This window comes from Mesocricetus auratus, unplaced genomic scaffold (assembly GCF_017639785.1).
Source record: "Mesocricetus auratus isolate SY011 unplaced genomic scaffold, BCM_Maur_2.0 Super-Scaffold_4256, whole genome shotgun sequence".
Taxonomy (NCBI): domain Eukaryota; kingdom Metazoa; phylum Chordata; class Mammalia; order Rodentia; family Cricetidae; genus Mesocricetus; species Mesocricetus auratus.
The window spans coordinates 2770874-2792120 of record NW_024429182.1 but is presented as its reverse complement, the minus strand read 5'-3'; the positions used below and the strand labels follow the sequence as shown (position 1 = coordinate 2792120).

The window sequence follows — 21247 nt, the reverse complement described above, 5'->3', positions numbered from 1 at the left end:
GGAGGTGTGGCCTTGCTGTAGGAAGTGTGTCACCATCAGGGGGCGGGCTTTGAGGTATCTTCTGCTCAAGCTTCCCTCAATGTGACAGTCAGTTGACTTCCTGCTGCCTCTGAATCAAGACTTCAGGACTGTCAGCTCCAGCACCATGTCTGCCTGCATGCTGTCATGCTCCCTGCCATGAAGATAATGGACTGAACCTCAGAAACTATAAGCAAGCCTCCCCAATTAAATGTTTTCCTTATAAGAGTTGCCGTGGTCGTGGTGTCTCTTCAAAGCAATAGAAACCCAAGCTAAGACAATTGCCGTGGAAGTAGGATGCAGGGGAGGTTAATGTGGGCTGCACTAATGTCTTTCCATTTTTGTAGTATATTCTATTCACCTGGAGAAAGTGTGTTTCCTCCTTGTATCCTTACCTGCCAATCTCTTTGTCCTCTCTCCGTTTCCTGGTTGAGTGAGCCAAGGTAGGAACCAGGAGTTTTCACTTTGTTAAATTGCTGCAAGGCATGATTCACAACATGTTACATTTTAATCAGCTTTGAGTTGAGCCTCATTAAGTAGATTCCTGAGTCATGTAGCACTCTGTATCTTCTCCAGGTAACACCCCTCCATAGTCTATCTTGTATCAGGATGTTCTTCCTCCTTCAGACTACTGATTAAGAAGACATATTTGCCACTTTTCACTTGGGTTTTGGCCACCCTTTGGCTACTCTGCATGACGCTGCTACATGTGTAAGAGCAGAGTCAGTTCCCACTATTTGACAAGCCAAGTGGCTCTGACACAGGTGGATTCTGATCAGACATTGGCACGTGGTGGAGAAAGCACTCTGGCAAAGCCTAGCTGATCTGAGGGCTTGAGTAGGAAGGAGTTGACGAGGTGAAGGGAGTTTGTGCCCCTTATCTGGGAAAGCCAGGAGAGCAGATTCCAACAGCAATGGGACCGCTAAGGTGTTAGAACTGCTGTGAGCACATTTATCAGCATGATGATTACAGGTGAGAGCCATAGCTCAGTTGAGTACCTAAGACAAGGGTTCTTCATCAATACTTCCTCCAACATGTATGTTAAGTGCATTCTGTATTCTCAAACCTTATTAGGTGTAAATATACCACTGGTCATTTATCTACTCCATTCACCTGCAATGAGTCAGGCAGAGTTGCTAGGAGCTGAAAGTTTGTAGGAACTCATCATTCTTTTAACTTTATTGTTCTCCCAAACCCACTTATGCCACCTGTAAATATTAATTATTTTCTTGTACGCTGTTCCCCATGGAAGTCAAATTATCTCTCAATAGTTAATGCACCTATCTCTAGATACCTGAGCTACACGGGAAGGCAGTTATTAATTCCTCCTTGGATTATTGATGAAATATCAGCATGGATTTCTTGGTTTCCACATTAAGCAATGAGTCCACTTTTACCAGAGTCCGAAGATGCCACGAAGGTAATCCTGACACATTGATAAGAAAGGTATGGGTCTTTGAGAGAGAAAATAGAGGAAGCCTTTCCACTCTAAATCATTTTTAGAAGATCCAATATTTTAAAAAAAATGTCTAGTGATAGATGAGTTGCAATGCCTGAGTCAGAGATAAAGGGGAACAGCTACAAAATCAGTAGAACACTTCCCTGAATATGGACATCACTGAGTGGCATTTATCACAGTCCACCTTGTATTGTGGAACAGTATTTTGCTTTATGGATTTCCAGCGTCTTGAAGGTAGGAACTATTTCTTAACCGTCTCTGAATGGCTCTCTCTGTCCATTCTGTTGTAACTCACAGTACGGAATAACACACGGCATACTGCACACCAGACATGGATGTAATAAAGCAGATCCCCAATAGAAACTTAATGTTTGGACAAACAAATAAGTGTGCTTCACAGAAAAGCAATCTGGAAGGGTCTAGAACCAAATTCCACTTGTTTTAACGGGGGCAGGGGCATACTCTTGTGCTACAAAGGTAGGCAGAGAAGTAAATGTTTTAAAACTAACTGCCTGAGTTCAGTCTCTGGAACCCAGATGGCCTAAGGAGAGAATTAACTCTGTCAAGTTGTCCTCTGACCGCCACATCCACATGAGCATACTCAGCCATAGATAGATACACACACTCACTCACACACACACACACACACACACACACACACACACACACACACACACACACACACACACTGTACACACAGATGTGCTGAAACATAGCCCAGATTAGGCTCAAACTTAGGTTCCTTCTGCCTTAGTCTTCTGAGTGTTGGAACTGGTGTTGCAATCTTTATGCCTAACTCTAAAAACGTTTTTCTCATCCATCATTTTCAGGGGACAAATTCTTGAGAGATCAGCATTGCTGGTTCTGATGCTCTTGGGCTTTCTCCCAGCCTCTATTTTCAGGAGCTGGATCGTCACAAGTCATTGCTTCACTGGTCTCATTGGGAGTTTGAGTAAGAAATTTGAAGTTTTTTCCTTCTCCGTATTCTTGGTAACTGTCATCTTGAGGCTATTATGAGTTGTTTGTTTACCTTCTTGTGTAAGGGGCGTTCGTGCAGGATGGAACGTTTCAATCTTGGGGGAGACGGTTACACAACACTTCATTCACCCCTTCCTGGCACCTTCATCCAAATCCCCCTCCACCCACCCATGATCCCCTGGCTATAAACATCCGCCTGTGACTAAGGAACAGGGCACTGTGACACAGTAGCATTTGCCTGTTTAGCAGAACTTCACCAGTGGTTAGACGTTTAGGCTGGGCACAATAGTGATCTACGGGTGTAAACACGCATCTAGAAAGTAATTGGACAGGCACATCTCATCCACCTGGACAACCATACAAGTTGTTTCCTTATTGAGACCTATGACCTCCCCAGCCTTAGGTCCTTGTCCTGGCGTATAGTACTAGGCACAAACTCTCTTTTGAGGAGCGGGCTTTAAATCCATCTGGAAGGCTATCAGTCTTACCCATGATAGCCAAGCCACTATTGCATAAGCAGGAGCATCCTTCCCAGCATGCTGGTATTTAAGCACACAGAGTACATAACCAACCATGCATGCTGGTGACATTTCTCCACCAACAGCCTGCATGGCGCCTTCTGGCACTATGAAAGCCACGCAGGAGGGTGAGGATTTCCAGTTCTGTCCCAACTGAGTTTCTCCATGTCCTGTGGTCTTATTCTGTATCTCTGGCATAAAACTAACAGCAGTTGCAATAGCCTTTGTGGTTTGTGGGGCCTTGGGGACTTCCCTAGCCAACAACTCACAGGACGAGAGCCCACTACTGACAGTGATGTTTTCATTCGATAACTTTATGGCATCTGGAAGTGTCCTTTTTTCACCCATTTAGGATACTTTTTGGACTTAAACTCTCTAGCTGTTGTTTCAATAACCCATCTTCCCTTCCAATTAACCCAGTCCCAGTAGGGTTGTAAGGTACGTGGAAGTACCATTGTTCTTGGTGTCCCTTCAATGGCTTTCCAAATGTGCAAAACAGAGGTTAGCATTTTTTTCAACTGTAAAGCAAAACCTTTTGCAAAGGATGGGCAAGACAAGGCAACATCCCGAGCCACCATCCCATAGTAAATAGTGGGGCTGAAAAGAAAACCCCGATAACCTTGGTGAGGCACCCTGAAAGTCTGTTGCCACCTGTTAGCAGAAGTGTCAGGTGACCCCAGAGGTTCACAACTGAGAAGATACCAGAATCAAACACGAGCAAGGTCTAATGCAGCACAGAGGGCTCCATCCGTTTGCATCAGTTGCTTCCTCCACAGACCAAGGTTGGGCACAAAGCATGGATACGAGGCTCTCACTTATTAGCTCTCATTAACCCTCAGTCACTTTCTCTGAGCCATTGCATTTCCTATCCTGGAGCTCTTCATAGAAACTTTCTACATTTCTCTAACACTGATAAACTCAGCATGACTTCATCTGCTCAGACCTACTCATGGCCAGAGGTGAATGCGACCCTGCTTTCCCCTGCTGTGCCTACCGCTCCCCGGGTCAGGGCAGCCCTCGGGAGGCGCTGTAGCTACATCCACCATACCTGGCTGTCGGGGGAGTTCCTTGTTAGGCAAATGATCTCCACCCCTAGCCAAACCTTTTGCTATAGGGAAATGTTCCCTCCCTAGTGTGATGGGATAATTACCCACCCCTGGGACAGGCTCCATCTTCTTCATCTGTATTGTTCCACACGGGTGTCTTCTGTAAACTGCTCCTCAGGCTTTGAAGCCATCTAGAAGCCCCTTTACACCATTTGGATTCTGTCAGTTGTCCCCTAAGAACTCCAGCTCCACACAAGTCTTGTCACATTTGTCTTCCGGTGACCCAGACTAAGCTCTTCCTGTGCCCTGTCTTTTCCTTCTCTCCTCTAGGTTGCTCTCTCACTTCACAGACACACTGTACATGCTGCTCCAAGTCACTGAGGCCTGTGAAAGCCCTTCTCACTTTGTAAAGGTCTTGTCCCACCTAAGGGCTCAGCAAAGCCACAGCAGCCTCCAGGTCCCTGCTGGTCAGCCTTTTCATTAACTCCTCTATGAACACACTTCTATCTGCCCCTGTGAACTGGGGTTCACACACAGCTTGTCTTATTTCTAGGGTCCTCGATAGCATCCGCCCCTCCTCTGCGGTCCTCCAGCCCCTGATCTTTATGGGAACTTAGATGGAGATAACCAAGTGATCCTGATGGCTCTGATAAGCCAGTCCACCAGGGAACTGATTTCCCTCACAGTGTCTCAGGTTGTGCTGCCTTCAGGAGGGATGGGATGTTACATCACTCAGTTTTCCTGTCTCCATAGACATCAGACCGATCCCATCTACTTCTGTGTCCCACAGCCTTACAAGCCAAGGCTTGTGAAAGGCTCTTTCAGTTGCTTGTTTAGATGTCTTCTCTCTCATTCCAGCAGTTCAGTGCTGAATATTTTCAAATAGAGAAGCCTCAGCTTCTTGTATTAGACCATTGGTAAAGCCCCCAACTGTATACCGGACCACTCCTTGTCCCCCTTTCTCTGTTACAGATGGAATGTGAGTGGAATCTCCTGCAGTTTTTAATCACCTCTGCCTCAGCCTCTTGTTTATCTAATTCACTTTCTGTGTTAGTTAGGGTTTCTATCGCCGTGAAGAGACACCATGGCCACGGCGACTCTTATAAAGGGAAACATTTAATTGAGGTGGCAGCTTACAGTTTCTGAGGTTTAGTTCACTATCTTCAGGACAGGCAGCATGGTGGCCGGGAGTATGGTGGCTTGCAGGCAGACAGGGCGGTAGAGAACTCTACATCTCCATCCAAAGGCAACAGGAAGTAAGCCGTCTCACTGAGCAAAGCTCGAGGGTATGTGAGTCCTCAAAGCCCACCTCCACAGTGACACTCTTCCTCCAACAAGGCCACATCTCCCAACAGTGCCACTCCCTTTGGAGGTCATTTTCTTTCAAACCGCCACTCTTCCCAAGTCAGAGGCTAAAGCAGAAGACGCTAGCTGAAGCTCCTTTTCTTGTTGCAATTGCTCCTTTAATACAAACAAGTTCCCACTTGGCCACCGATTTTTGTATATAAAACACTGATGACTGGGGCTGGAGAGATGGCTCAGAGGTTAAGAGCACTGCCTGCTCTTCGAGAGGTCCTGAGTTCAATTCCCAGCAACCACATGGTGGCTCACAACCATCTACAACTCAATCTGGTGTCCTCTTCTGGTGTGTAGGCAGAACATTGTATATGTAATAAATAAGTAAATCTTTAAAAAAAACACTGATGACTATTAACAAATTTATAGAGTTCAACCATACTAATAACAACATCAATGACCAGTCAAGGCATTTGATAATAGTTTGCCACACAACCAATGGCCACAACTTACTGACGTGTGCCGTGTTCACCCACCAGGCTACACAGTCCCTCTGCATCATTCTATTTAATCTTACGATATGGGTCCTAGCATTCGCCTTCAGATTGTGCAGACATCCCTGGGAATGGTTGCACATTAAGGCATTAGTCTCTTTTATCTCCCGAGATCAGCTTTTCACTGGAAGTAGTGACATGTTGACATGAAGGTCAAGGCCAGATTCTACTGGAAAACAGTTTTGCTGGAGCGAATGCCCCAAGATCATCTCCTATTCTCAAGTTGCTTTTTGTAGACCACACCCTGGCTTTCATTTCTAGTTCCCAGATGGTCCTGAGGTCCTAGCTATGCTCTAGGAATAGTAGAACATACAGCAGTAGGAAGCAATCAGACAGACAGACAGACAGACAGACAGACACACACACACACACACACAGCCTCACATACGCATATACTCATACACACATGCACAAACACATACACACACAGTCTCACATACTCATATACTCATAAATACATGCACACACACATACACACAGACTCTCAGGTACATACATACATACACACATACAAACATACATATATGTGTGTGTATGCACACACACACATACACTCCCTCACACTTTCACACATACTATCTCACATACACACAAACATCTTTGAAAGTTTCTCATATTACCCCAATAGGAGAATGTAGAAAGAAAAGGCCTGTCTTAGGAGCAAAAGTTAAGGAGTATAAAGCAACTTACTAATTTTTAAAAAGTAACCTAAGGAAGGATTTTAAATTTGTATTTATTTATTTATTGCTATATACGAGACAGGGTTTCTCTGTATTGTTTTGGAGGCTGTTGGTCCAGCCTGTCCTCGAACTCACAGAGATCCACCTGCCTCTGCCTCCCGAGTGCTGGGATTAAAGGCATGTGCCACCACTGCCTGGCTTGTATTTATTTTTTAAGTGTTTGTGTGAATGCCTGCTCATATGTATGGAACTCATGCTCATACCTGATACCTGTGGAGGCCAAAAGACATTATCAGATTCCCTGGAACTGGAGTCACAGACAGCTGTGAGCCACCTACTACAGATGCTGAGACTCAAACCCAGGTCCTCTCCACAAGGGCAGCAACAGGTGTTCCTAACAGTTGAGTCACCTCTCTGCCCCTAGTCTGTGTTTTAACAGCATGGGAATTATGGGCGTTGTTCCCTTTTACAATGGAGGAGACTAAGACTGGAAAAGCTAAGCGTGGAGCCTTTGCCGACCACGCTTCTCTCCCAGGACAAGTGGTCAGGGTTTGAACACAGGCAGATGGCTCCAAAGTCCTTGTCTGTGACACCAAGACAAGTCTCCGTGAGAAAAGAAAACTCCATGGATGTCACTCCTAAATTATACATAAGAAGAGGGGGCAGGCAAGTCTGGGGAAAGGGGGGATAATGAACGCCTTCGCCCACCTAGTCTCAGCCGAGACTAAGCACGGTCCAGATCGCAGCTGTCAGCCATGACGGTTAGCTTTCTCAGAGCCCTGGGAAAGATCCAGCCAGCCCATTCTAAGGTCTCTTTAAGCTCCAGGTCACAACACTTTACCCTGTGAGTCCCTGTGGTCGCTGCGCACTTCTCCAGCGCTTTGGTCGGCCTCCAGAGCGCTCCAGCCCCCTCGGTGTTTGTCCTCCACCCTCCCTCCATATGTCAGCTCCTCGGTGATCTCATCCATTCTCACGGCTCCTGCATTCACCTCCCTGTGGCTGAAGCCCAAGTCTATTTCTTTAAGCCCCGCCCCCTCTCTCTCCAGGTCCAGACCCGCATTCCCATGCTGTCTGCTCTCTATCTCAAGCTGGAAGCTGGATGTCAACGAGTCCGCAGTCAAATTCATCACCTCCCGCCAAAGTTCATCACCCAGGCCCCATCCTCCCTGCCCCTAGTTTCTGTCTCTTGTTTCACTCAGGCAAGCAACTGCAGAGACCTGATGATTTTTTTACGTGTGCCGCGCTTCCTGGTTGCTGCCCTTCGCTCCCCCCTACCCCCTGCCCGCCCCCGCCACCTCCGTTCCCACTACCTCACCCCACCAGCCCCTTCTTCCTGGAGGTCTTCCTCTAGTCTGCCCCAGGCCCAGTTCTCGGGATCTTAGCTTTCCTACCCAGGAATGACTGGGTGGCTTCCCGATGCCTGTCTGGAGTTTCCAATCTTTTCTTCCATTCCCAAGCTCTGCCCATCCCATATGCCATGGTGTTTTTCCTGAATAGAGGGGTTTTCCTGCCTTTCAGATGCTGTCCCCTTGGCTTACCGCTCTTTCCTCCCCATCTGTCCGTGCCCATCGTTCACGATCCAATTCAGAGACCCCCTTTCTCTACCAAGTCTTCTCAGATTTCCAAGGCAGAGATCGCCTTTCCCTCTCGTAAACTACTCACAGCACATTGTGTATGTCTGCGGGACTTAGGCCATCCTTCAGCGTCCTGGATTATACACATTCACGTTTTTTATTCTTCCATATTAGGACCTCATCTTCCAAAGGGACGGAAGATTTCATCCCTGACATTCTGTCTCCCCCTCCCCACACGCACACCTTCACCAAACAAGCTTTTGAGGAAAAACCAAACACTTAAACGACTCCATTTTGCTTTAACTCCTGCAAAAATAAAGCAATTGACCTGTCCTTCTGAGTGAATGAGTTACCCCAATTTGAGGAGCGGCTTTCTCGCAGGGACAGCCTGCCCACTCAGCCTAGAGCCCACATCAACAGCCTCAGAGCATCTCACCCCCACTCGTGAAGAATCTGAAGTCCTTCCTTCCTTCCCAAGAACCTGTTGGCGCTCCTAGGTAACAACCCTCCCGTCTTCTCTTTCCGCTGGGCACGATTCAGGTGTCTCTTACAAGGGAGTATTGCTCAGATTAAGCAACTATTTCAAACCCTCAGCCTATAAGGAAAGGGATTTAAAAAAAAGAAGAAATAAAACATCTCTATTAATATGCGGAGAATTTCATGCAGATCCAACCCCACCGTTCTAACCTCCCGCCCAAAACCTCGCGTCTTTTTCTCCTTATGAGCCACAGAGTCCAATTTCTGTTGCCCATGTACTCCAGGATGTGGAGTTCATCCACGGGGGGGGGGCATAGCATATCTACCAGACACCACGCCTTTAAAGAAAACTGACCCCCCCTTCCCTCAGGGGCCACCAACTATCCATAGCTGTTCGGTTAGGGTTAGGGGCTCATGAAGCCCTGTCCCCTCCATACTGGAACACAGATTGGCTTGATCTCCTCCAAGCCTTGTGCAGCAACCACAGGAGCCTCGAGGCTATGAATACAGCTGCCCTGTCATATCCAGAAGGCATGTCTCACTCTATCCGACCTCCAGTCTCTGCCCCTCAAGGAGGATTTTTTTAAAAAAATATTATCCTAGAGAGGTTATGCATGGGGACAGACTATTTAGGCAAGGTAGAGTAGGCTTTGAAAGCTGTCCTAGCCGCTCTTAAGACGCCTAACCGGGAACAGTAGTGATACTTAGAAATGATTAAGACAACTCCCCATGCTGCCTGCATAACTGGGCAGAGTCAAACACCAGCAATGCATTACAAAGCTGAGCTGGAGGGGCTACTCAGTAAAGGTCATTTCTTCTTGTTCTAACAGCTAAGAGTCAGCTTTTAAAAAAAATGTATTTCCTGCTCGACTTTGTCCTTGGACTAACAACTGATTACGGAATTTTAATTTAGTATTACAGCATATGTTGCCTTCCTGAATTTAAAATCCATGGCTTGTCTCCGAAATCTTTTCAAGTTCTGCAGAAGAATAGTCCCCCAAAACTAAGGTCATCCGTGGCAGTATTTATAATAAACGTACAATTTCTGAAAAAAAAGTGGAATCGATATACACAATTAATATTGCAGACAAACGTCAGAGTGATAAACTTCCGCCATATAAACGAACCTTGTTTCACACGTAAATGTGCTGTGTGGCAAAGGCTCAAAACCCCTTTTCTTCAACAGTAAGCAGATTGAACGAAATAAAAAATGACGTGCCAGGATTTAAAGGTACAAGTGGTACAGACTTCAAATTATTGATTGCTGACTGTGCTTACAGACATCAAACAACACTTTTTTTAGGCATCTGTATTAGTTCACTTCAACAGAGATGAGATACATCACAGGGGAACTGGAAATGCGGGGGGTCTTTGACTCTTAGATTATCAAGGTTTGGGGGCCTTTTCTTAAGGTTATCCACATTAAACGATACAAACAAAGTGAAATCTCATTAACTTCACGTCCTTCCCCATAACCTTGATTGTGGCTTGAAATGTACCCAGATGTTTAGTCAGAATGCCAGCTCACGTCTAAACTTATGTTAGAAGTGCACATTTGGGCGGCATCCATAGGGCTGTGACATTCTTTGATGGAAACCCCAGAAGGATGGGGTCATCACTCCTGAGAGGCTCAGAATGCACTTATGTATACCAAGGCTTAGCTTTGGATTTAAGAGTGAGCCATTTGCTTTAATGGAGTCTGAGCTCTTATGGCAGCCTCACCCCTTCCAAATTACCGCTCAGCAACATCTTCCCAAAACTGATGGTCCCGAGTATCTTCAAAACTAAGTCCATGGTCTCACATTTGAAATATCATTTTTTTCCCTCTAACTTGGGAATGGAAAGCACATCCGCATGTTAGAGAACTCTGCTGGTTGGATTTCTTTCAGCTGCTAGTGACATAAACCAAACTCAAAACAAGCCCAAGCCAAAAAGATAATTTATTGTCTTGGATTATTGGAAAGTTCAAGTCGGGCTGGAAACAGGAGTTCAGGTGATGTCACTGAGAATCTGTTTCTCTCCGTCTCTGGGCTATACATCTTCTATGATGGATCTGTTCCCAGGCTGTCTGAAACCATATGGATGACCCCTGAAGGTCAAGATACAGGACTGAGAAGACAGTCTACCCCCTCACTCCAGTCAGGTGTTCCCATCAAAGATTAACTGGTTAAAACATCCTTGCAACTGTTTTGGTTTTTTGTCTTGTTTTTTCCGACGCCCGTGCTCAGACCTAGAGCAGTCTTTGAGACCTTGTGCCCACAGAATGGTCATGGGTGCTATCTGCCTGCTTTGGTCCCCTCTACACTTATTGTCAACTTTGCTCCTTGTAAAGAGCTTTTTCCTTGAGAGAAGCCTTCCCGCCAGCCTGGTTCTAGAGTCGCATCAGTCCCAAATAAACACACAGGAGGCTATATGAATTATGAAGCTGTTGGCCTTGCTTGTTTTTTACTGGCTAGCTCTGACTTAAGTAATTACCCCATAATTGTTAATCTAAGTATGTCTCTTACCGGAGAAGTTTCCGGGCTTCCTACCCCATGGTGTTACATCTCGACTCTCCTGTGTTTCTCCTTCCCAGAGTCCTCCTGGACTCCTAGTCCCACCTTTCTAGATTCCTATTGGCCAGACAGTGCTTTATTGACAAATGCACAGGACTTCCCCAACACCTCCTCCATTAGCCAGGCTTGTAAACCTTCATGGCTCTGCATTTGAGACTCCATAAGGGAGCAGTCCATCTTTGTCTGATTCTCTGCCTGTCTCTCTCCACCTGCTACCCGCAGCCCTGCCCCCATCCAATCAAATTCAAAGCTGAAGCCTTGGCCTATCGTAGTACTCAGTGTGATGGAATTTTCTGATGTGCCCAGGGCATGGCCAATGTCACGGGAACTGGATTGTCTCTTGCTTGGTGGTGTGAGCACAACAGGATGAAGGCTGTGTAGCCCAAAGGTGTTCTACTACACTCAAGCAAGAAACAGGCAAAGCACAAACCACAGAAACACTATGTGAAGTCAGGGCGGGCCGATCCATGTCATTTTCGGGGAACCCAGATTTCTGATTGAGCTAAGAGCCGCAACGCCAACTGAGATCAGTAGAACATGAAGCTCTTGCTGGGAGCTGACATGAGGGAAAAGAGGGTTAGTTTCTTTTCGTCTAGTGCTGTGGAAATCCCCCTCACCACAAATCCATTGTTATCATGGGGTTTACTTGCTGGGAAGGGAGAACCGGAGCCTGGACAGTGTTCCGGAAAGTGAAGTAGGGGGGTCATGGGTACGTGTTTCTCAGTGGATGGAATCTGACCCGAGGTGGTGGGGGGGTGGGGGAGCAGTACTGGGAATAACAGCATTTCAGGCAGAGGAAACAGTATTAAGAGGAGGGACCAACACAACTGTCTAACAGTTGCTGGGCCAAGCTTCCTAGGCCAGCGCAAGGAGGGAGGATTGAAGCAATTATTGAGAAAATTGTCTCAATCTTTCCTTTTCTCCTGGCTGTGGAAATTTGGCCATCTCTACATTTTTGTAAGAGAAGAGAATCCTGATTTCCAGAGACCACACAAGGTTAAGTGATGGAAATTTATTTATTTATTTATAGACAGGACAGACCAAAAAAAAAAACCAAAAAACAAAAAACAAAACCCCACAGCACCTGAATCCAACTGGGAAAGACAAAAAACATAAAACAGACGTTGTAAGAAAGGAAATGGAAAGTCTTTCTTCTCTTGCCTTCTGTCTTTGTCTCACGTGCACCCACCCCCCCGTTGGCTCTCTCTGTATTTTGAGTAGAGAGAGGGAGTATTGGGAGGGAGAAATTTTATTTGAGCCAGTCTATTGACCATGAACTGGAAGTACAGACTCGCTCACTGATTTGTGAGGGTTCATAAATGCTTGTCGCAAGACATGGTGATTATTCAAACAATTTTTTTTGGAGAATTTACTAATACCAAATCAGAATCGAGCACAGTTCCAGGAACCGACTCTCTTGCTCTTTTCCCATTAAGCCATCTCCCCAAATGTCTGTATAGATCCTTAGCATCCGACACTTCCTTTTAACATTAAATAGCCTCAAAACTTTGCCTTGCAAGGAAAGGAATCGTGAGCTTAAGTGAAAATAAGATCGGTAGAGATGCCTGCAGAAATCTGAAGCCCACAGAAGTGTGCCACAAATGAATAGAAATGAGATGGACCTCAGTTTGAGTTTTAGCACCATCATTTATGGGCCGTTAAATTCTGGGAACGTTTCTTCCCGTCCTTGACTCTCAGTTTAAAAAAATCAAGGTAGAGTCAGTGTAGGTTGTGGGCGCCTGTGTGTGTTTGGTGTGTGTGTGTGTGTATGTGGGTGTTAAAGGAATAACTAAAAAGAGTGCTTGACAGTGTCCAGCACATCATATTACACTGAAAGCAAAAGAACAACTCTCAGTGTTGGTGTCAGTCGTGAAGCAGACACTTTCACAACTGTAATGTGGCACCATCTACTGTTTACGTCATCTATTCCCACCCCCACCCCCAGTGAAGGACTTCCTCCAGAAAGGCTCCATCTCCTAAAGGTCCTTTAATCCCCACCCCCAAACAGCTCTATTGACTGGAGACTTATGCATGAGCTTACAGGGGGCATTTCTCATGTCTACACCATCACAAAAATGTTGGAATTAATACGGTTTGAAAGGTACTGCCATGACACTGATCTGTGCTGGGCACCACCAAAGGAACGGCCTTTACTGTTCTGAGCCTCCTGTTATTTGCTGGAAGGAAGAAGCAGAACACTGTGATCCCTTCTCAGAAAACCCTGAACTTCTAGCATTACAAGTGCCTGACTGTGAGGAAGGACGGAGGAAAATATAGTGTGATACCACCATTGAACCCAGAGTAAGGCACAACCATTTCCTTATTCAGGGGTAGATTTTCATCTATTACCTTTTTTTCTCCCCCTTTTTTTCTTACAAAAGACAGAGTCTCGTGTATCCCCAGGTGGCCCCAGACTTGCAATGTATGTCTTAATTACTGTTCTACTCTACCAAGACAACTGATTAAAAAAAAACATTTAACTGGGGGCTTGCTTACAGTTTCAGAGGGTTAGTCCACAGTCATCACGGCAGAGAGCGTGGTGGCAGGCAGTCAGGTATAGCACTGGACCAGCAGCTAAGAGCTTACATCTGGTCTATAAGATGGAGACAGAAAGCAAGCTAAACTGAGCCTGTCACGGGCTTTTGGAACATCAACGCCTACCCCCGTGAACACACCTCTTCCAACAAGGCCACACCTCTTAATCCTTCCTAAACAGTCCACCATCTGGGAACCAAACATTCAAGGAGATGAGCCTGTAGGAGCCATTCTCATTTAGACTACAACATTCCACTCCCTGGTCCCCATGGCTTGCGCCTATATCATAATGCAAGCTGAATTCAGTCCAACTTCGAAAATGCCCACAGTCTTTCACAGTCTCAACACTGTTTCAAAGTACAAAGTCTGTTCTGAGACTCAAGGCAAGTTCTTAAGGTAAAACAAAAAAAGCAAATTATGTAGTACTTCCAACATACAATGGCATAGAACATACATTACCATTCCAAAAGGCAGGAAAGGGGACTAGCACCCAGCAGGGTACACTCCAAATTCTGCCAGTCCATGGCTGATGTCAAAGGGTTCTTTGGTTCTCTCATTCCAGCTCTGTTGACTGCAACACAGTTTCTCTCTTGGGCTATTTCCACACACTGTCTGCAGCTCTCCTTGGCAGGTCTCCCAGGGCTCTAGCATGTTGAAATCTTGGGGCCTCCAATGCAATCCAGACAATGACCTCTCCCAAGTCTCCATGTGGGGACTCCTCTGACACATGCCTGGCCTCAGCAGCTTTCCTTAACCACAGAGGAATCTTCCACAACTCCCTTATTCCCGTATCCTTGACGTTAAAACCAGAACCACGTGGGTGAAGCTGTCAGGTTCTGATTTCGTGGGATCTAATCTGACCCCCTCCTTGAATTACGTTTGTGTAAGGTTTGACTTGATGGCTTCCTGTGTTGAACGAGCTTTGCTTTGTGTGAGTTGAAAGCTTAGCTGGGTAGCGTCTTGCTCTGAGGGCACCACACTCTTATTCTATTTCTTCCTAGGCTGTTCCTTGAACTTCTCATCTCTTTGAACACAAGATCTGGCTCCACCACTACATTCCCTGAGTGTTCCTTTCTTCCTCAAACCGTGTCTTGTATTCTGCTTTCCCCTACACGCCCCTTTTCAACATAGATCTGCATTAAGAGTGATCACTAATAACCTGTGACGCAATCAACACTAGGGTGTCTTGAAACCTCTTCTGCCAATGACGTTAGTCCAGAACTCTTTCAATATGGCTTCAGGCAGATCCTTAGGGCAAGTGTAAAAGCAACTGCATTCTTCGCCAAAATATCGTGAGAGCCGTCTCTAGGCTGCTTGCTAACATTGTTCCTCTTTGAAATCCCTCGAGAGGGGGCCGCCATGGTTCGCATCTTGCTCGGCACTACAGTCTTCCAAGCTCCTACTAGGATGGTCCATTCAGCCCAGCTTACTACACTTAACTACTTTTCTAGTCCAAAGACCCAAAGTCTTCTACATTCCTCCAGACAACAGCAAGCTCAGACATGCCACAGCAATACTCCGGCCCCTGGTGCCAACCTCTGTATTAGTTAGGGTTGATATTGCTGTGATAAAACACCAGGTCCAAAGCAGCTTATACAAGACATTGGGGCTTTGCTTACAGTTCCAGGTGGTGGGTGAGTCTATGGCTATCACAACAGGGAACATGGCAGCAGGCCGGCATTGGAGCAACAGCTGAGAGCTCACATCTGATCCACAGGATGGAGGCAGAAAAGAGTGAGACAAGGCCCGTCATAGTCTTTTGAAACCTCAAAGCTCAACCCTCAGGAACGCACCTCCTCTAAACTGGCCACACCTCCTAACCTTTCCAAATGGCTCACTAACCAGGGATCAAGCTTTCAAGTATCTATGAGCCTACGGAGGCCTTCTCATTCAGACCACCAGGGTGAGCAAAGATGAGCTTGAACTCCTCCACCCCCCCCCCTGCCGAGGGGCTTTCTCTGTCTCTGTGTTGTTTTAGAGGCTGTCCTGGAACCCCCTCTGTAGACCAGGCTGGTCTCAAACTCGAAGAGATCCGCTCACCTCTGCCTCCCGAGTGCGGGATTAAAGGCATGTGCCACCAACACCCTGCAATCTTGAATTTTTGACCCTTCCATCTTCACCCTCTGCGTCTGGGGATCATAGACACATCTCACCATGCCCAGCTTTTGTGGTACCAGGAAATGAACCCAGGAAGGCTTGCCCGCTAGGAAAGCCGCCGACTGCGCTACGTTCCCCTGATCCAGAACATCTGTTATCTCAAAATACATTTCAAATATATCATGCTATCCCTCCACAGGGGCCATGCCTGTCTGTCGTCTCCGCATCGTTTCAGTTTGGGTGTACAAGCTGCTGAAGGGAGCACTTTTTAAACATTTTCTTTTAATTTTCAAGAGTATAATATAATACATTATTTACTTCTTCCCTTTTCTCTCTCCAACCCCCCCAATGTATCCCTCGTTGGTCTCTTTCACATACATTATCTTTTCCACTAACTGTATATGTATATGTACACACACATCCACACCCACCCACCCACACACACACCCACACCCACACACACACACACACACACACACACACACACACACACACGGTTTCCTAAATACATAATAGTGTTCAATATGTATAATGTTACTTGTGCATTTGTTTTCAGGGCTGACCATTTAGAAAACCAACCAGTGTATTCTAAGTTGCTATGGTTAAAAAGTAGTATGAATGTTTCCTTTAGGTCATGTTTAAGAAGATACATAAAATTAATCATTGCATCTCTTTAAAATATATACCTATCTATTGGAATCTTGACTTTCAAACTGAATTTTTTTCTTTTTTACAAAGGAGCTAAAATATACTTCAAAAGAAGAATCTATTTGGAAACAGAGGTCAGAACAGAATTTCCAGTCATCTGCATAGTGACTAAGTTTTATTGTACCTTATTTTTATAGTAAAATATTTCAATATTAATTTAAGCATAAAATTAAAAACAAATATTTGGGAGGTAGGATTTCACCCACTGACATATGGGAGACAATTCACATGAGTGTCCCTGTTATGAGATGCAGCATTAGGAAGACCCTTAACCAAGTCACGGCACCAACATTATTTACCATGCGTGAGAATGGACCACTGTAACATGCCTTCTTCCCACCAGCCGCTTGGGTCGCACCGCTGTCTCTGCCTCCTAATAACACACAAGACACTATATAAATTATGAAGCTGTTGGCTGTTTGCTATGGTTTCTTTTTTTTTTTTTTTTTTTTTTTTTTTTTTGGTTTTACGAGACAGTGTTTTTCTGTATTGTTTATGAGGTTGTCGGTCCAGCCTGGCCTCGAACTCACAGAGATCCGCCTGCCTCTGCCTCCTGAGTGCTGGGATTAAAGGCGTGCGCCACCACCGCCTGGCTTGCTATGGTTTCTTAATGGCTAACTCTGACTTAATTATTAACACATAATAACTAATACATATTTCTATAAGGACTTACCTTTCCAAGGACGCCATCCTGACGCTCCCTCTCCTCCCGGGATCGCATGACGACTCCCCACCCTTGACCACATTTCCAAGAATCCCCCTCGACTCCTAGTCCCACCCATCTTGCTTCCCTATTGGCCAACAGCACTTTATTCATGAACCAATAAGAGAGACATATACACAGAAGGCCTTCCCCCATCAGACTTCAAGATACACAACAAAACCCACTTCAAGAGTTTTATTAGTAAAGAGTGGGGAATGGGAAGGAGGGAGTGTGCTCAGGCCTGTATGGAAGGAGTATGGGAAGAGAGGAAGTGTCGTTTTTTAAAGGTTGCTCAACGCATGCCTCTGGGGGCTCTCGAGACACCATGCATGCATGCACACAGATTACATGAGGCCCTGGGATGACTAAGCATTTTGCCTGAAGGCTGATGGCCTCATGTATGACTACGCGACCCCAGAAATGCTGGAAATGATGACTGTCCCGGTCTCCTGCTATTTGAATTTACTTTCAGCTGTATCTGTACATCTCCCTGTGGATGCTCACCACAATTCACTGCGATAGCTGAACAAAATGCAGCCCTTCTGTTTAGTTTACCACATTCTGAACAATGCAGGTACAGGAAAAGGAGCAGTATTAAGCTGGAATAACAGACCATACCATAATTTCCACTATCACGAAAATTGAGAGGATAGTGTTAAAAACAAAACAAAAAAAGAACCAGAAAACTGTACTATATATTAAGATGTTGTCAGATCAAGCAAACAGGCCTAACACAATAAGCAACTGTGCTATTGTGTTGACTTTGAATTGTTTAATTTCTGGGGAAGGAGCAACAGCTACTAAAAGACATTTGATTATCAATGCTGCTGATTTAGTCCAACCTATATATTTTAAAAATGCTTTGACTTCAGAATTTAAGTCTAAGAACATGGTACATTGGAAAAGAGACTTTCTCTTTGTTTCCACAGAAAATGAAAAGCTGTGGATTCCTTCCAGACTAATATGGTTTGATGAAGCAAGGCCCCCCTGAAGCAGTGGCCCAGGTGATCCAACGTCCAAACAGCTGGGACAAGGCAGCCTTGCAGACCACTATAGCCTCTGGGGGCTCACAAGACACCATGCATACACATAGATTTTCTAAGGATCCCCATGACAGCACCCCCAGACAGCAGAAAGTAGTTTTGAGAGAATGATGCCCACATTCCTGTTGGTTATAAATGGTTAATGATCACAGCCAATCACTTTTTTAAGGAAAAAAAGTGAATATGACATATAAATTAATACTTGGTATTGGAATGGATTTTCATTTGTTGGTACAAATTTAAGGTCAATTTTGTTACATGTATATTTCTCCTCTTATTTAGCTATTGTGTTTATACAGCTCTTTTAAAAATGTAATGTATAATTAAATAAGATGATAGCCACCTGAAATAGTCAAACTTATAGTTATGTTAGACTTTCTAGATATAAAGAGATATTTCAAATGGATAGATAGTCTTCAAACCTTTCAAAGACCTACAGAATATGGCATTTAAAATGGTTTAGGGTTTTTCATGACAGACACAACTGCTCCTGGCACACCAATTACATCAGAAAGGAGGATGGGCATCGAAGAAACTCGTTATGGAGTTTGCCTTTGACATGGCAAGACTAGCCATTTGGGCAAGAAACTGCTCTTGCCTGGACTGTTTGACTGTTGTTCTATAAACTGGACATGCAGCACCCACAGGAAAGTGACTACTGAACTTGGACAGTCCTAAAGGGTTCCCGCTTCATGGAAGAATCTGCCAGACATTCTACAGGACACAGAAAAATGAGTGACAAACTGCCAATGCAAGTGGACAGTTTAAAATTTCCTGCTTTGCTCAGAAGTCTGCCAGACACACTGTGGACTATGGGCTGAAGATGGATGCCCCAATGTTACAGAGAAACTTTGGGTGACTGTCCAGGCAGTAAGATGTCTCTGTCAATTCTAGAGTTTATATATTATCCTTCTGTGGTCTTTGGTGGAGTTGGAGACAGATGGTTATAGTTATTGTTTTCCTTAGTTATGATAAAAGATAAGTTACATATAAGATAGATACATGATAGAATGTTTTCTTTATATCTTGCTAAATGTTAACGGACTAAATATTGTAACTATAGTTCTTATTTGATAACTGTTTTATTATATATAATTTGACTATGTTAAAATTAAAACCTTTCTTTTATTTAGACAGAAAAGAGGAGATGATGGGAGATGCCATTCTGTAAATTTGCCTGTCTTATTGGTTGGTGAATAAAACACTGTTGGCCAATAGGGAAGCAAGATAGATGAGATTGGAGAGGAGGAGGATTCTGGAAAATGTAGTAGAGGGTCTCCACGTGATCCTGGGAGGAGAGGACACATGAGGCTGGTGTTTTTGGTAAGATAAGTCCTTGTAAAAATATACATATTAGTAGTTATGGGTTAATACTTAAGATATAACTAGTTAATGAGAAGCTCTGAACATTGGCCGACAACATTTTAACTAATATAAGTCTTGTGTGCTCATTTGGGGGCTTTGAAGCGGTGACAGGACCCATGTGGGAATCCCGCAACAACAGACAGTACCATAGTTTCCACTATCATGAAAATTAAGAGAAGAGTATTAAAAAAAAAGAACCAGAAAACCGTACTAGAGATTAAGATGTCGTGAGATCAAGCAAGCAGGCCTAAGAACAATAAACCAAAATCCATTCATCTTATACACTTATTCCATAATTAAATACTGATTTCTTGAGTCACATTTGTGTACGGCCTTTGGCACTGCCTACCCTGAGTTTTCATATAACTTTATTCCAATGAAAGAAGAAACTGTATACTTTCTTCTTAGATTAAAAAAAATCAAAGCAGGGATTTTTGAGTCTAACACCAGCTTTGTCACTCTGTATACCAAAGCAGTTCCTTGATCTATAAACAGGACGCTCATCCTGCGTCCCCAAAAGCGACGCTCGGTTTAGCAAAATGCTAACCTAGGCCAGGACCACACATCCTTCGGTGCTCTTGGCTAGAGGGAAACTGTTACCAAGAACTCCTTAGCTGCCTAAACAGAAATCTAGGGTTAAACCCACAAGTTGCTACATTTTGCTGAACACTGTTGACTCTAACGTAATATTAAATACACTTCACAAATAGAAAGGGCTTCTTCGCCTAATGAACTGGGAGCATCGCATTAAACGAACCAGATTTCGTTGCTGCCCCAACATTTCAGAACTTTTAAGAAACCAACACACGTCGCTTGTCTCCCAGAGGTGCTGAGATAATGGGTTTCCTACCTGATTTCTGCTTGGAATTATCCTTGTGTTTTTCAAAGGTGTGGGGAAACCTTGAAGATGAATGAGGGTTCCTCGGGCCACAGCCCAAAAAGCACTACTTTAAAGACGTTCAGATCCCTTAGGCTGACATGTCTTAAACCACAGAACGGCAGAGCACCAAACACGCTCCTTCATGTGTCGTCTGGGGGAGGCTTCCTGGAATTCTGCGTCCTCCACAGGAAGGTCTGGGGGTTGTCTTCATTGTAATGAGTTAATTATAACTTGTCAGTGATTTCTGAGAGCACGTTCCCCAAGCTCTGGAGACCGAGGTAGAACATATCCCGGCATGCAGTGTGGAAACTAGGCAAGAGTGCGAACTTTTTGGAGCCCTTCTTGCATAATTTAGAGATGATGAGAACTTTTTTTCTGTGCGGAATAAAAGGAAATTGTTAAGTGCAGAGCACAAGCTGGGTCAGGCAGATATACGGCTCTGGAGGGCATCCTGATTGTGATTTGTGTTTTATGGTAGCTGGAGAGTATGAGCTGCTTGCTAATGAGATCGAGCACCGTTACATATATTACTGGCATCTTCAGAAACTGCACGTTCATTTGGAAATATCTTTATGCTACGTTTGTTCAAAGTATTGTCTTTCTGTTGAAGGAATTCACCTGCACATTACATTTCCCCTGTAATATACTACTGATCGTGTGAAGAACTATTTCTAGGTGTCTCTGTCTGAATTTGGAAGCTGTGCATTCTGAGTTCCATTTTCTTCTGAAAACGACTTGTTGACAAATAAGACTGTCACAGC

General features: G+C 44.8%; 1 protein-coding gene across 1 annotated transcript in view; it reads right to left on the bottom strand.

Annotated features, from left to right (window-relative positions):
• Gfra1 (GDNF family receptor alpha 1) overlaps positions 1–20781 on the bottom strand; it is a 259679-nt gene extending 238898 nt beyond the window's left edge. The window contains exon 1 of the mRNA XM_040742220.1: positions 20457–20781. The gene's annotated coding sequence lies outside the window, so the exon portion shown is untranslated. The remainder of the gene's footprint in view (positions 1–20456) is intronic.
• Positions 20782–21247: the final 466 nt, after the last annotated feature.